This window comes from Canis lupus, chromosome 14, assembly GCF_003254725.2.
Source record: "Canis lupus dingo isolate Sandy chromosome 14, ASM325472v2, whole genome shotgun sequence".
NCBI lineage: Eukaryota > Metazoa > Chordata > Mammalia > Carnivora > Canidae > Canis > Canis lupus.
In genome coordinates, this window is record NC_064256.1 from 20,751,301 (window position 1) to 20,767,724 (window position 16,424).

The 16,424-nt window shown below is 41.9% G+C and overlaps 1 protein-coding gene across 9 annotated transcripts in view; it reads left to right on the plus strand.

The window, feature by feature from the left end:
• The window catches only part of DYNC1I1 (dynein cytoplasmic 1 intermediate chain 1), a 440,266-nt gene that overhangs the window by 129,189 nt on the left and 294,653 nt on the right, over window positions 1–16,424 (plus strand). The window lies entirely within an intron of this gene.

Sequence of the window (16,424 nt, forward strand, 5' to 3'; positions counted from 1 at the left end):
CGGCTGCAGCTTCCGCGGCGGAGCCCGGGGGCGCAGGGCAGAGGAGGAGGGGTCGTGGTGTCATCACCTCGTCGCCCACCTCGTGGGCCGGGAGGGGCGTCCCGCTGCGCCGCGCCTCGGTGCGGTCCGGGGCAGCAGCAGAAGGCTGGCGGCGGGGAGATGCGCACCCCCTGGGCCACCAGCTGACGGCCCCCGGGGGAGGGGGAGCCGCGGAGCGAAAGGGACAGGATGCCGTTTGATGACATTTTCAGCTTCTGCAAAGCTCTGAGATGCTGTCGCTACCCGCCAAGTGGAGGGAGCGGATGTACTTCCAGCAGGGCATTAATGAAACACTCACGCAAGAAGATGCCAGTTTCTCCCGCTGCTGCGAAAAAGTGTGGTTGGGGGATGTGGTGTGGTAAACAGGTTCCCAGCCGCGTGGGCTCCTTCCCCCACTCCCACTCCGGAACCGCTCGGGCCGCAGAAATCCGTGCGTCGTCATCGTGAGGGCACAGAGCCTGGCAGCACGGATGGGAACTGAGTGTGCGGGAGTCTCATGACTTGGTATCTCGCTAATAAGGTCGAACAGAAACCCAGCATCAGGACAGGAAATTACTTAGGAAATAGGAGACTCCACAGAATGCAGAAGATGGAATCTGTCCTGTGTTCTGGCCTCTGCACATCTAGGTAAGGGGCAAGAACGAGGAGCCAGCCATTTTCCTGCCTGGAACGCCTTCCGAGTGTGCACTCTGTAGACTTACAGCAGTTCAGGCTTGGGAAAAATTGCTTCCAAATATTCCAGATTAACAGGAAGCATAGCTGACAGGAAGACACCAGTAACTGCAGGAGACGTCATATGGCTCATCTTAGCACAGATGAAAGCCTCTGTACATATTTTCACTGTGAAAATTGTAGTGAAAGACAATCAGTGTTAGTAAATCCAAAATGGATAATTCAGTGCTAGCTGCATCCTGAGGGTGCTAGTGGGAGTGTGATTAACACTTCCTCTGATTATTTAAAATGTCAAGTTTTCTCCAAAAGTTTTGGTGTGAGAAACAAGGGCCCGAACTGTGCTCTTTTGACCATGTTTATCAATAAAATATACTCAGACACTCCTACCATGCAGTCATCAAACGTTCTCTTCATAGGAACCAAACGTGCCAACATTTCTAGGTTCTGAGGATTCAGTGCTCCAAGAGCCATTTTTTTTTTTTTTTTCTGAAAAATCTTGTAGCACCATCTTTAGGAAGTTAGGACAATATGTTTGGGTGTCCAGTGCAGGCTCTTTCCAGTTTGGAAAAGAGCATCTTTTGGTCCAGAACATCTTCTGTGTCTCTCTTTTTTTTCTTCCTTGTCTTGGGCCTCAGGCACCCATGCACCTGCTTCCTCTTTCCTCGGGACTCGATGCTGCAGTCTCTGCTGCACAGCGCCTGAAAGTTATTCTACTGAAATGTGTCCTCAAGCTCTTTGGTGTTTGAGGTCTAACATTATTAGGTATAACCACTGTTTTGGATATGGGCAGAGAAAATAAACTCAACCCACAGGAAAGTGGGGGCAGTTCTTACAGTGGTATTGTAGTTTCTGGTTCCTAGTTTCTGACAAACTTATGAGATGATAAGAGGAAGTCACACAGCATTTTTGTCATCATGCTTTATGTCTAAGAGGGGGCTCTATTAACTTTCTCCCCAGCCTTTCTACTTCCCCAAACACTTATTCTCAAGTCTATGTTTAATAAAAATAAGCCTTTTGCTTGACTCCAGCACTGAGTCAAGTAATTCATAGGGATCCATCCAGGGTGCTCTTCTGTCCGGTCTTGTAAAATACACAGCAAGTCTTCAAACTATGTCTCTCAACACAGACTGTGCAGAGGCTTCATTCAAAGTTAGTTACCCAAAAGGGCTATCATTCTTCCCCATCACCCTGTTTCTTTCTGTCATTTAGCCTCACATGAGTAGGTATATTCCTTCATCATTTTGTTCTGTCTGTGCTTTGCTCTACCATGTAAAACACAGGTTGATAATACGTTGAACAATTTACCCGTGTCCAGTACATTTACTGAATTTATTACATTACCAATACATTTCCTAAAGTGTGTTGAGCACTTGACATTGGATTTTAAATTACTTCTCCATGTATTAACTTACTTAATCCTCACAAAAAATCTTATGAGTTATATATTATTTTTAATCCCACTTGAGAGATGAGGAAACTAAGACAGAAAGGTATTTTTTAAAGATTTTATTTATTCATGAGAGACAGAGAGAGAGAGAGAGAGAGGCAGAGACACAGGCAGAGGGAGAAGCAGGCTCCATGCAAGGAGCCTGACATGGGACTCGATCCTGGGGGTCCAGGATCGGGCCCTGGGCTGAAGCAGTGCTAAACCGCCGAGCTACCAGGGCTGCTGGGACACAAGAGTATTAAGTAACTTTTTGAAAATTGCTCAGCTACTAAATTATAGTCAGGATTTGAACCCTGGGCCATCTGAATCTACTCTTCCACACTAAGAACAATTATATTGACTAATTTCCATATACCGAATATTAATCTTGTCTTATCTCATTTAATATTTTATTTTTAATGTATAAACCTTTGCCCATATAAAAACTATTCCTGACTAGGAACTTTTCATAGATATCCTGAACTGATTTTCTTTGCTTCCTCTCTACAGGAAGCTTAGCACCAGAATGTGAGACTGAAACTTGCACTGTAACATAAATACCACGGTCCAGGTGCAAACCCTGAAGTACCCCGGTGTTCACAAAGCATCTCCTGATTCTTTGTTCAGAGGAGGCTTCTTAAATAGGAATCACTCGCATTGTGGATGGCAGGGGCATGATGGTGTTCAGGTGGTCATTGACCCTGATATTCTTGATGCAGAATTTAATGCACATGTACATAAATGCAGCTTTCTGGGCGGGGAGGAGGAGGAGTATTTGTAACTAAAAAGAGATTAGGAGCTACTGGTTCACATGCAGTGTGAAGGAGGCTAAGAACTGAGGCCACTGTGCTGAAATGTGTTGAAAACAGGGCAAAACTATCCTGTGAGCATCAGCCAAGAAAAAGCGTTCGTAGCTATCAGAGGATTGTTGGCATTTCACTACTGAGGAATGCTAGGGGTGCTCCAATGCAGGTGCAACTTAGGCTAATGCACGCTGCAACCAAGTAAGGTCTCCAGGAATGGTAGGCAGCCCTAGCATTGCTGCCATTCGTTGGGTATTTACCCTGCTTATATTCAGGTTCATCAGATCATTCCTGTAAGGCTGACATTTTTATCTTCATTTGACAAACAAGGAATCTGATGCTTGGAAACATGAAGTCACTTGGTCAAGGCCACCTGAAGCCAGTTTAGTGGGAAAGCTAGATTTCAAATGCAGGTTGGCCAGATTCCAAAGTTTGTTTATAATGTTCCCATCATAGCTCATTGTTTTTTGTTGTTGTTGTTGTTGTTTTTTTTTTTATCATAGCTCATTGTTTTTCTGTGTGGGATACCAGAAAGTACTGTTATACTGTAACTTTTCATTGTGGCAGGACAGAGAGTCCCTCAAGAACTTGCTCACATGCTGATAGGAAAAGCCTAAATTTATTTTCAAAGGAGAACAAGAAAATTGGACATCTATCAGCGTGGTGGAGGGTAAGCAAACCCTGCTTTCCCTTGAGGTGTGCTGAAGCATCCTACATTTGATTCTCAAGTGTCACTGGGTATCTTGTTGAACACTAAATGCATAGCAGTTCACAACTAAGCCCAGAAGTTGACTTTGCAGGAGTAGGTTTAGCCAAGACTTTATTCATTGCAAAGATGAATTTATTTCAGAGCTGAATTCGAAGCTGTTCAGTGTTCTGGGGCTTACCTGATATAGTGATTGTGCCATGATCTGGAACACTAACTTGGTACTAAATCTTAGGAGGACCTCTGCTAAGCAGACAGCTTATGTGTCCTTTAGTTTTTGGTTCATATCTATCCTGAGATCCTCACAAGCAGCTGCTCTTGCTTCCAAAATATTACTTAATTCCTAACATTTCTATGTTCACCATCTTGTTGCTATACTCTTAGAAAATGACCCATTGCTTTCATTTTGGGGCACAAACCAGCTAATGCCACCAGTGTGGCAAACACACAAAGCAGAAATTTATGTTAGAGTCAAGGGCATTGTTTATAATAAAAGTAATGAGTCTCTGGCACTGTGGAGAATGATTGCACTTGATCAACAGATCTGCCTTGGGAACAGACACCCGTGTCCTTTATTATGCTTCAATGTGTTTTTCTCTTATAACCTCTAAAGAATTTTTTTAAATTCTGCTGCTCTCTTACACACATTTTATGTTGGCATCTGGTAGTTTTCATCGTAAATTTAAAGAATCACAATGAATGTGATTTCCAGAATATGGTAAACTTGGCTATTTAAAAATAAAACGATGATGTCATTCTTTGAATCCAATTAAAATCTAAATACTATGCCAACCTCTATATAAAAAGTACCTGAGGAAGCTCTTCAACAAAAGGGTATTTTTATACCTTGTGGTCAAGTGTCGCAAGCAGATTTGGGGCACCAAGTGTCACAGTAAGATTTTGGGCTTTTTTTTTTTTTTTCATCTGGTAATGGGGAAGAAAAAGCTTTTATAAAAACGGAGGTGGGAAAGGAGGCTCTGCATGTTTCTAAACCACAGGCAAATTCTCTGGAAGGTCAGTTTTGGAAAGAATATAGACAGAAGCTTCAGATCTGGAAATAAAAGTGTGATTAGTTCTTCTCATTCCTGCATGGTCTTTAGAAAACCTTGATGGGCACCAGGGACATGCAATGCCAGTTGTCAGAGCATGCATTTATCTAGGACAGGTGTTGTCAGTTATAGGTCACTATGAACAGTGGCCCGAAGTCGGGTCCACGGCCTTGTGTCTGTGCGGCTTAGACTCCAAGTTGGCAGGACTGAAGGACCTGCAGAGCTGTTGGTCCTATTTCTTGCCCGCAGACAGGTGACTCAGTGGATTGCTGTCTTTCCTCTATTTAGTGATTTATAGAAGAGATTAACTCTAGTGTGTTTTCACTTTTTAAAAGATTTTTTAAGATTTATTTATTTTAGAGAGAGAGCGAGCACAAGTGGGAGGGGAAGAGGGAGAGAGAGTCTCAAGCAGACCCCATGCTGAGCACAGAGCCCAAGGCGCGGTTGGATCTCAGGACCCTGAGATTGCAACCTGAGTGAAACCAAGAGTTGGGCCCTCAACCAACCGCACCACCCAGATGTGCCTCTGCTGTGTTTTTACATCAGTGGTTCTCAGTCGGGGTGATTATCTACCCTAGGGACATTTGGCAATCTCTAGAGACATTTTTGTTATTACAACTGGGGAGAGAGGGTGGTTAGAACTGTGGCTGAACATCCTACAATGCACAGGACAGCTCCTGTGACAAAGAAGTATCCTACCCAGAATGTCGATAGACATTCTTTTTTTCTATTGAAGTCTTTCCTGCTGTAATCTGAGCTCATTTCTTTGTTTGGTCTTGTACGATATAAGAGTACAACATCTAAGAGGCAGTGTAAGACGAAAGAAGAAGCCAGATATCTCACTGAAGCTATGGGAGCCTCAGTTTCTTCATCTGTAAAATGTGGATAATGATACCTGGCTTGCAAAGTTATTGTAAAGATTGCAGCTATTGAGAGAATGAGGATTAAATGAAGTACACACTGAGTGTGTGGAAGATGCTTTTTATTTTCCAACAATAGTTACATCATTCTCTAGCCTTCTCTCCTCAGGGATGTGTGTGATCTTGCCTTCCTTTGAACCAAAGGTATGCTCTTTAAAAAATTTTTTATCTTGAGTTATACTACTTATGTGCATGCCTTTTCCCCTTCTAGAATCCAGGCTCCCCAAGACATCCTTGAATCTTTCAGCAGAGAGCCTGACACATGGTAGATGCTCAACAAGCTTTGTTGACCTGAAATACTAGCCAGAATAAATCCCACTTAATTTTCTTTTTATTATAAGATTTAATTCTTTCCCTTTGGATCATTTTAATGTGTTTAGTAAAAACATTTACTTCCTGAAATGTAGTCTCCATGGCACGTCTGGGCCCAATTTGAATGTAGACTCGGTAATGCCTAGAATTCTGGAATCCTTGCCTTCCTGAATCAGGATCACGTGAAATATTTCTGCTGAAGGGGAGTCTTGAGACAGACCATTTTTCATTCTAGAAATGACAGGCAGGATGGTTTAAGTCTTGTGTTTCTTTTATGAGCCCCTTGGGCTAATTCTTATGAATTCTTTGTTTTGATTTCTTTGGTGGGAGGTTTGATTTCTTTAGTTTCTTTCTGGTGGGAGGAAAGGAGATTTTGATTCATTTGTCATATTTCTATTTTATACTAATGTCTAGAGTGAAGCCAAGAGTAATGTGTATATTTTAAATAGCTCTAATGAGTAAATGATGACAATATTTTATATCCTACAATTAGTTTCCCTTTTAAAATGTATGCTAGATGGTCTACTCTGACTTGAAATAGTATCCATTTCTTTGTTTAACAAGCTGAAGATTTTAGGAATTGAAAGCGGTGAAGTCCTTTCCTTTTAAAGGTAGTTTAGATCCTGTAATGCACATATGGAAGTCTTTATGAGTTTATCTAGTTGTTGAGTGTTAGGATGAGCCCATGCTTAAGGGATGACCATGGCATTGTGTCGCAGAATCAGCTTGTGGAATTTCAGTAGTTGGTGGGTTTGGGTGACTGGAAAGGTAGCAGACTCTGTGGGGAATGTGTGTTTTGACAGTGTCCCCTTTTAAAATGACGGTGCGTCTTCTGTTTCACTGTCTGCCCTGGTGGTATCAAAATAGCAAGGGGTTGTGGGAATTGGTGTGTATTTTGTGGAAGAAAGAATAACAAAAACTTCTCTGCCTGTTTCCTTGAAAAGTGTGACTTTGTTCACTTTCAGAGGGTATATAGGTTACTGCTGATTTGGAAAGGAGATCTTCCCTCTTTGAATGCTTTTAGGCACAGAGGAAAGTGAGAATCTATTTACATAAGTTAAAATGCCAAACTAAATCTCCCAATGCAAACGTGGACCACCCAGGGACATTGTACAGGCCAGATTTGGGGTTTTGAATACAGATTTTCTTGCTTCATCTTTTAAACTTTTTAATATTTTTCAAATGCTGCTGAAAAGTAATTGGCATGTTAAATAAGGATGAAACCCCATATCTTTTGCCATAGCTTTTAAAGGGGGGAATCATACTCATTTCCCTTAAGCGCTCCTTGTTTTTTTTTTTTTTTTAAGATTTTATTTATTTATTCATGAGACACAGAGAGAGAGACACAGGCAGAGGGAGAAGCAGGCTCCACACAGGGAGCCCGATGCGGGACTCGATCCCAGGACTCCAGGATCACGCCCTGAGCCAAAGCAGATGCTCAACCGCTGAGCCAGCCACTGGGTGTCCCGAGCGCTCTTTGTTTTAAAAATAAAAATGTATGAATTGCTAAAATTTGAAGTCCAACAACAAATTATAAGTTTTAGTTTAAAGTAGATGAAAAAGTTAGGTTACAAAACAGTTGTAGGTGAGGAGGAAGATAGCCTCTTTAGATGTTCCCTTTTCCAAGTACATTTTGCCCACGGAGAGCCATTTACCTCAGGAAGATGGGCAGCAGTTTGCTTTGGGGGATGTGCCAAGGTATTGGAAACATCACCCCCCTTGACATTGCCAATACCATTTCTGCCTTCCCAAACCCAGGGAAGAAGGTGCATCTGGGCAGCATTTGGAAAGAGTATTTTCTAAACTCTCCGGGGAAGATTCAGAATGAAAGTTGCTTTTACCAGGACACATGTTCTGGCGGCTGTGGTATTCATAATGACACCTATTGCTTTCTTAGTCTTTATACCTGTTAAAGAAAATGTCATTCATACACTTGTTAAAGAAATGGTAAGACAGGCTTTATTCAAGCGGACTATCTTGATAGATTTCCTGACCCCTGCACTGAGAGTTTGCAGTAGGGGAGAGAGATTGGGAGCAACTCTGGATACAATAAGGAAAAGTGGGATTTCTATACAAGGAGCAGTGCAGGGGGTGGTGTGTGTGCAGTGGATGGGACAGAAAATTACTAAGAGGTAAGTAAGGAGCAATCAGGCTAAGCTGACCTAACAGGACTCTTCCTGTAGGCAGGCCAGGGTATCAGACACCACTTGGGAAATGGTGGGGGATGAGGAACCCCTCCAGATATCGATTAGATTTTGATGATCAGATATTGAGGATGGGGAATCCTGGCTAAACTGACTTAGCAGGAGGACTTAGCTAAAATGAGGCTCTTGAGAACATACCGATGGATAGGAGTCAAGTTGAAAAAGAGCTCAGAGGAGCCTGACTAGCCTTTGGTCAAGGGGAGAGTCTTGGTCACACCTCTCACTGGGCAATCCATAGGAAAGCACAGGTGGGGATGGTGAAAGGGGGGTGGTGGAATACTTGCAGTTACCAATACTAAATCAAGAAAGGTGGAGAGCCATGAAAATGCTGGACCATGGGAGTGGATTTGGGCCATGAGAGTGTACTGATCAGGTTAGGCTGCATCACAATACAGTAGCAAATGACTCCCACACATCAGCAGGGTAACACAAGATTGTTCTTGCTTATGTTACAAGTCCAGTGTGGGTCAACAAGAGGCTCTGCTCACCATATCCATTCAGAGACCCATGCTGAGTGACACTTCATCTTGATATGTACTGCCCTAATGTCATACATTTCATTGGCTAAAGCATATCAAATGGCCCTGCTACAGAGGAGTTGTAGAATAATTGAGGAGTAGGATTTTTTTATGATTGACTTAAATGACTGTGAAAGGGAGGGACTTCCCTGGGTTCACCTATTCCTACTGCTAACCACAGTTTCTAAAAGGCATCCCCAGGAAGCTCACTGACATACAACCACACATGCAGTGGTTTCAATATTCAATGTCAGTAGCACCTGAAAGCATGTCCACATAGAATATGAAATTCATAAGACTGATCTTAGCATTGTAAGTAATAACAGAGTCCTGGAATTAGAGAGCTTACAAATCAAGAGTTTACTGATAATGAATAGAAGAAATATGTGTAGGGGTAAAAGCTAGGTTCCTTCAGTAGGTTTTTAGTCCTACTGAAGAACATTTATTTAGTACCTACAGTGCTAACCATTAGTGAGACTGAGTGCTTTGTGAGTACAGGAAAATGGGTAGGTATTTATTTTTTTAAAGATTTTTATTTAATTTTTAAGTAATCGCTATACCCAATGTAGGGCTTGAACTCACAACCCCAAGATCAAGAGTCACATGCTCTATCTGCTGAGTTAGCCAGATGCCCCAGAACAAGGTATAGATATTAGGAACTGATGTCTACTCAGGGAAAAACAGAAAAGTTTAACATATGACATATGGATATATGTTATCCCATATATCAGATAGTTATCACTTAAGGTAAAATATGGTAAATACCTAACAGAGCTATAACAAAGTTCAAAGAAGGGAAGTGATTAGTAATTAAGTGAATAATCACTTCTTTGAATTTTCTGGCTGACCAGACACCAGTGTCAACCAGGCAAAATCATTAATATTTTATCTTTATTTCCTTTTTTTGTGCCTGGGTCTAATTTGATCCCAGAACAAATCATAACGATGGTCAAGAGGCAATATGAGAGTGTGACCTCTGCAGCTGGGGTTCAAATCCCAGTGTCACCAATTACTAGCTCTGTAAACCTTGACAAGTTATTTTGCTTCCCTGCACCTCATTTTCTTCATCTATAAAACAGGAGTGATAATAATAGGGCCACTTTCTAATTTTGTGGTGAGGTTTGAAACAATAAATCCTACTTAATTTTCCATTTCTTATAGGATTTAAATTTTTTCCCTTGATGTGTTCAGTACAAACATTTGACTTCCTGAATGTGTCACTCGTTGGGTCTCTGGGCCCCAAATGAATGTGGGCTTGGTAATTCCTAGGATTCTGGAGGCCTTGCCTTCTGAATCAGGATCATGTTGAACATTTTTGTCTGTGCCCGTCAGAACAGTGCTGGGCTCAGGGTAAGTACAATGTAAGGGTCAGAGGGTCAGTCTGCATTTTTCCTGGCTTTTGAGGCAATCTTAGTCTAGAGACCATTAAGAGAATCAGGTTGGCCTCTGTTCTTATCTTGGAATTCAGATCTGCTGAAGACACATTTCCTAGCCCCCTGACTTCTATCCCCAGCATTTCAAAATAATATTAAATTAAAATCTAATGTGGTACAGATCCACTTCCATGGCTAAATCACAGAAGCATTCTGTGCGTTTGAGTCCAGAAAGTTAAAAGGTCCAGGGGCTTATGCCTAGCACCACATGTAAAGGTTTGAAGAAATAGAGGCTGGGTGTGATGGAGGGGAGGCTGTGTGGTTCTTCTTGGCAGATGTACACCTTTTCTCTCCTCCACATCTTCTTTGGCTCTCTCCTTCCTCCACCTCTCCTTGAGTACAACCTGACTGGATGCTGCAGAGAGCCTGTGGGCTGTGAGCAGGTGAAAGGGTGGACATGAGGACTGTCCTTTGGCAAGTAGGTATGAGAACACCTCTCTACTGTAGCCTAAACTTATAGGAAAAAGGAAAGTTCATATTATTATAATGGAGAACATTTGATTGACTCAAACAATTAAAAAAGTAGACTGGGCTACCTTTAAGGTAGTGAGAGTTGAAGCATGCCATGACCAAGTGAGGATTTTCTGTGAAGGGACTGTTGTACCAATAATAGGTCAGACTAGTATTTGGTAATCTTCATGTTATTTTTGAATTTATTCTAAATTTAAGAACCTGTGATTTCATGTACTAGAAAGAGCTTTACATCCACTCTTCTTCCCCCCAAAGATTGCTTGATGATTGATTTGGGGGGAGAGAGAGAATCACAAGCGGACTCCCTGCTGAGCACAGAGCCCCAGAGCCCTGCTAGTCTCACCCCCCATGACATCATGACCTGAACTGAAATCAAGAGTCCTATTCAACCACTCAATGGACTGAGTCACCCAGGCACCCATACATTGCAGCACTCTCATCTCTGGCTGGGTTCTGCTATTCACTTGGGCCAGCATAAGAAGGCAGGTGCCAAACTGGAGAAGTAAATGTGACAATCTGTGTCTACTTTCTTCCCCCAGGGAATTGTTCAAGTAACAGTCCGTCATTCATTCTTTCATTCAGTAAACATTCCTTAAGCACCTGCCAGACACTGGTAATGCCTATAGCAGTGAAAGGGTGGGTGGAAGGAAATGTAACAGCTTATGACAACCATTAAAAACAAAAAGTGCTTGCATCTAACTTCACTCCAAACTGGCCCCATCATCATGCCGTCCAGGGCTCAGGCTCACTCTTTCATTTGTTCATTTATTTGCTCATTCAGTAATCTCTTAATGTACCCTGATGATATTCAAAGTCAGCTTCATCCTACTAGCACCAGAGGCTAGACAAATATATCATTTCAAAGGCAGAAACCCGCAAGTACCATATTCTTTGTACAAGATGAAGGAAAAGCAAACTGTGAGACTTCTAGGGGTGTGTGTGGGGGGTGCAGTAGAGTCCTCATACTGAATGCTTATCTTATGCAAAGAACTTATTACAAATGCTAAAGAACCTATTTTGAGCACTTGATTTCTCACTTTTTTGTCATATACAGCTAAGGTGTGATATGTAAGCGAAGTGTTAATTCTAGTTGTTTGCATTGCTTAACATATTTGAATAGATTGGATTGGTTTAACATGGCAATGTTTGATTTTTTTCAAGGCTCTTACAGGTTTTAAAATAGATAATTTTCTTCTGAAATGAGGAGGAACCAAAGGGCAGAAACAATTGATCTAAATTTTGACCTGAGACTGTAACACCAAGCACAAATCTTTCCAGCTTGTTCCCCATGGTACCCCTGCTACCTTGAACCCATTTGACCTTACACTACAGTCCAGTGAATCTGTTTGCTGTTCTCCAAAAGCCAACTGCTACCTCCTGTCTCTGTCATGTCTCTCATGCTAACTCTCCCTCTGCTGGAACTGCTTCCCCAGTTCATATCCTACCCATGTCTCTATGTGTAGTTCTCATGGCCTCTCCTTCAGGAAGCTCACTCTGTGCTTCAGGTCCTGCATGCCCTCCTTGTGTTATTTATTTAAATATTTTCATTTATTTATTTATTTATTTATTTATTTATTTATTTTGTTTATTTACACACAAGTGAGGGGAATGGCAGAGGGAGAGGGAGAAGCAAGCTCTCCCTTGAGCAGGGAGCCTGACGTGGGGCTCGATCCCAGGACCCTGAATCATGACCTGAGCTGAAGGCAGACACTTAACTGGCTGAGCCACTCAGGCACCCTGCACCTTGTGCTTTAAACTTTTATCATGTACTTATCCCATTGTCCCTTGCAGCAGAGCTGTTTTCAGACCCTACCATATATGGGGGAGGAAAAATAATTTTCTGTCTACCCTTCTATGTTCATGGCTAAGAACCTCCCCCTGCCCCTGTAAAAAAAAAAAAAAGAAAAGAAAAAAAGAAAAAAAAATTTAACATGAGGAAAACAAAACCAAATTTAGTAACTTGTATACTTCCTGTATACATTATACATGGGAGAGACCCAGGGAAACTGAGTAACCCTCTAAAACTCTCGAGCCACCACCTAAATACTATATCCAGCTAACCACAAAGATGTTGGGAGTGGGGAATCAGTTGTGGGAGGTCACCAGGAAAAGCACAAAGGGAAAAATCATCAAGAGTAAGGGTGTTATGTAGATTTAAGTCCATGCTTTTATTACTGATAAGAGTTTCTGGAGACTGAGTCATCTTCTTCTTCCTGGTTCTCCTTACAAATGGAGACTTCCTAGGATGCCTGGGTGGCTCAGCGGTTGAGCACCTGCCTTTGGCCCAGGGCGTGATCCTGGAGTCCCGGGATCAAGTCCCATATCGGGCTCCCTGTAGGGTGCCTGCCTCTCTCTCTCTGTGTCTCTCATAAATAAATACATAAATAAATACATAAATAAATACATAAATAAATACATAAATAAATACATAAATAAAATCTTTAAAATAAAACAAAAAACAAATGGAGACTTCCCTTATACATTCAAGTGTCTCATACAAAAGGGCAACTTCTACTAAATTTTTAGAGCTTCTCCCTTATCTGTTATTTCTTAAAAATAACCAGTTTAAGATAATCTTTATTTCAAAAAGTCATATTTTGGGGTGGCGTGTTCTCTTTCCCTTCACATGGTACAAGGTTTTGAGATAGATGTATCTCAATCATTTGTGTAAGTCTCACAGCATCCAGGACAGCACTTTGCTTTATAGGGGCTCAGTGAATATTCATTAAATTGCATTAACATAAAGATAAATTTAGCATCACGGAGCCAACTACTTGGGCTTTCTGCAAATTAGAAAATTTTGTTGATTAAATGTGCTTCTCCTTTACAAGTATGTGGGGAACCTTACTCAGATATCCAAAGTATTTTCACATCTCCTTCCATCAGGTGAATCATCCCACTCTCCTCTCCCCTCTACCATCTGCTGCTTTCCTACAAAGATCACTTTTCAGGGACTGAAGAGATGGAGAGAAAAGGTGATCTGATCTGCCAAAGGAATTTGGGGTCAGATGGCTATATGTGCATATGCATGTAGATTCATGTTCCCATGCTAAGAACATGAGTAGGTGACACTCTTGGTCATCAACACCTTTACATGCAGTCAGCTGTCATATTGCAGCTGCAGAGATGGAGACATCATCGGGGCCAGTCAGCAGTCAACTATACAGATAGGTAGGATTAAGATCTTGAATCTTAGTTCTGAGGGTTTAGATATTAGACTGTTCTTATGTAGCCAAAATGCATACACCCAGTATAAGTTATGTGTTGTCTGTTATGTTTTAGGCAACAAATATAAAGTGCCGACTTACTGACTGGTCAGGAGAAACCTAACTTCCCATGGGATCTCAGTGCCCATGCTTATAGGTCAGTATTTTGAAATCTGAGAGCTCAGGTTCTTAGGCCCTTGGTATCAGAGGTCTGACCTGGGCATGTTTGGGACAGTACTAGCCTAAGGGTATTAGGGGTAATCCTGAAGGCTTGGTCCAGAGGTAGCGTGGATATTGAAAAATCAAGCAGATGGTTGAGTCATGTAATGCTTTCAAAAGGACTAGGAAGGGAGGTAGAAGCCATGTGTGGCAATCATATGGCAACCGGGATACCCGATCACAGCAAAAGGGTTGAGATGGAGGATGGGAAGCAAACCTAGGAGAATCTCAAAGCCAGTGGAGCTTTGCCACTTTATAGAGAACAAGGCTGGAAATAGAGGAAGGAGCTCATGCTGGCCCATTTTTTAAACCAACTTTGTTCGTTCATTCAACAAATGTTTATTATCAGCTTTCTACCAGTCAGTATTCTAAGTACTGGGAATATATTGGTGAGTAATATAGATAAAATCCCTGCCTTTATTGGAGTTTAAATTGTGGAGGAAGGGACAAACAATGAAAGATACCTAAATATGTTATAGAATATGTTAAGTGGCAAAACACATAATGCAGAAAAATAAGGCAGTAGGAAAGACTTGAGAATGCAGGTGCAATGAAAGGAGTAGTTTACTGTTTTCAGTAGGGTGGTCAGGTAAGGCCTCCACAAGATGGAATTTGTATTCTCCTTTGTAGAAGGCAGACATTCAGACACTTAGTATCAGGTAGAGGAAATAGCACGTGCAAAACCCCTGTGGTGGGAGCATACCTGATGCACTTGAGGAATAGCAGCAATGAGGGTCTGGAGATGAGGTCAGAAAAGTAGCGAGCCTGTGTTGTGTAGGGCCATTGTAGGACTTTGGCTTTTACTCTGGGGTGCGAGACATTAGTGGACTTTATGCAAGGAGGTGACATGATTTGACTTTTGTTTTTAAAGAATTACTGTTACAGCCAAGAATAGACTGTGAAGAGAGAGGGCAAGGGTAGGAACTAGGAGACCATTTTGGAGGCTTTGGTAATAATATAGATGTTTGTGGTTTGGACATGGCGATGGCAGGGGAGGTGGTAAAAACAGGCTGACTCTGGAAGTGTTTGGAAAGTAGTGTTTGAATAATTTTCTAATGGTTTGGATGTGGGATTTGACAGAGAAATCAGGGATGACTCCAAGATATTTGGCCTGAGTTAACTGGAAGGCTAACTCAGGAGTTGCCTTTAGCTGAAGTGTGGAAGCCTGAAGGGATGATGTACACAGAGCCAGTTCATGGGGAGCAGTTGTCACAGCTGGTGTTTCAAGCTGAAACAGAAAAGAAGACGGCAACTGGTCAGGGTGTCCTTTTCCCTGGACATACTGCAGAAGACTTGAAAAAAATTCGGGATCCCTGGGTGGCGCAGGGGATCCCTGGGTGGCGCAGCGGTTTGGCGCCTGCCTTTGGCCCAGGGCATGATCCTGGAGACCCAGGATCGAATCCCACATCGGGCTCCCGGTGCATGGAGCCTGCTTCTCCCTCTGCCTGTGTCTCTGCCTCTCTCTCTCTCTCTGTGACTATCATAAATAAATAAATAAAATTTAAAAAAAAATTCACACCTCTTTTCCTGTCATTTCAAATCCATTTTCCTTTAATTATAACAGTTTTTATAGTTGTTCACCACTCATTGTGTGGTGGTTTTCCATTACACTTGGCCAACCTACCTGTGATGTTTTGGTACTGTTGTTATAGTTCTGACTTGTTTTAAGATAAAGTCAAGTTTAACTCTCAGAAAGTGACTGTGCTATATATCCATTATTTCCAAATTCTCACAATGTATCTGCTATCATCATCTCCCACCACACCTAATGTCATTCAAATCAGGGAAGTCACTTTTATGTCTTCACTTTGCTACTTCCCAAGGCTATGATGGTTGGCACAGGTCTAATCAGAGTGATGTTCAATCAAGGAATGGTCAGGAATAGGGACCGTCTAAGGGGTAGAAAGGGAGGTAGATATGCCCATAAAGTTACTACTTACTTTGGATGTCTTGTTACTCCTTAGTATGGTCTTGAAAATTGAGATATAATTTTTCTTTCTCTTTAATTCTTTCTGCCAGATTGGTTTTCTCCTAAAGCCAATACACACAAGCTTGCATCCTATTTTCACTCAAAGAGACAGATGGTTGAAACTGACTCTAGCTAAATTTTTTTTTAAGTCTTGAAGTAAAAAATACACATGAGTATCAGAAAGGTTTAAGCCTTTTAGGACTGGTTGAGAAATCTGTTGTGATCACTGTCTCATACCACTGAGTTATCTATTCACGTACAGAATGCCGTGTGCTGGGCCAGGCTACGGATTTTGCAGCCAAGCTTTTCAGATGGTATTTGCTGTCTAAAAGGAATATAAAAGTTGTGCTGATGGGACAAATAGCAAATTCCCAAATCCTAGGGTCATTTGGCATTTGTGCTGACATGGTCTGCAGGAAATATGTCACGGTCGTGCATTTCTGGCAGAATTGATTTTCTGCACTCTTATGGACATTC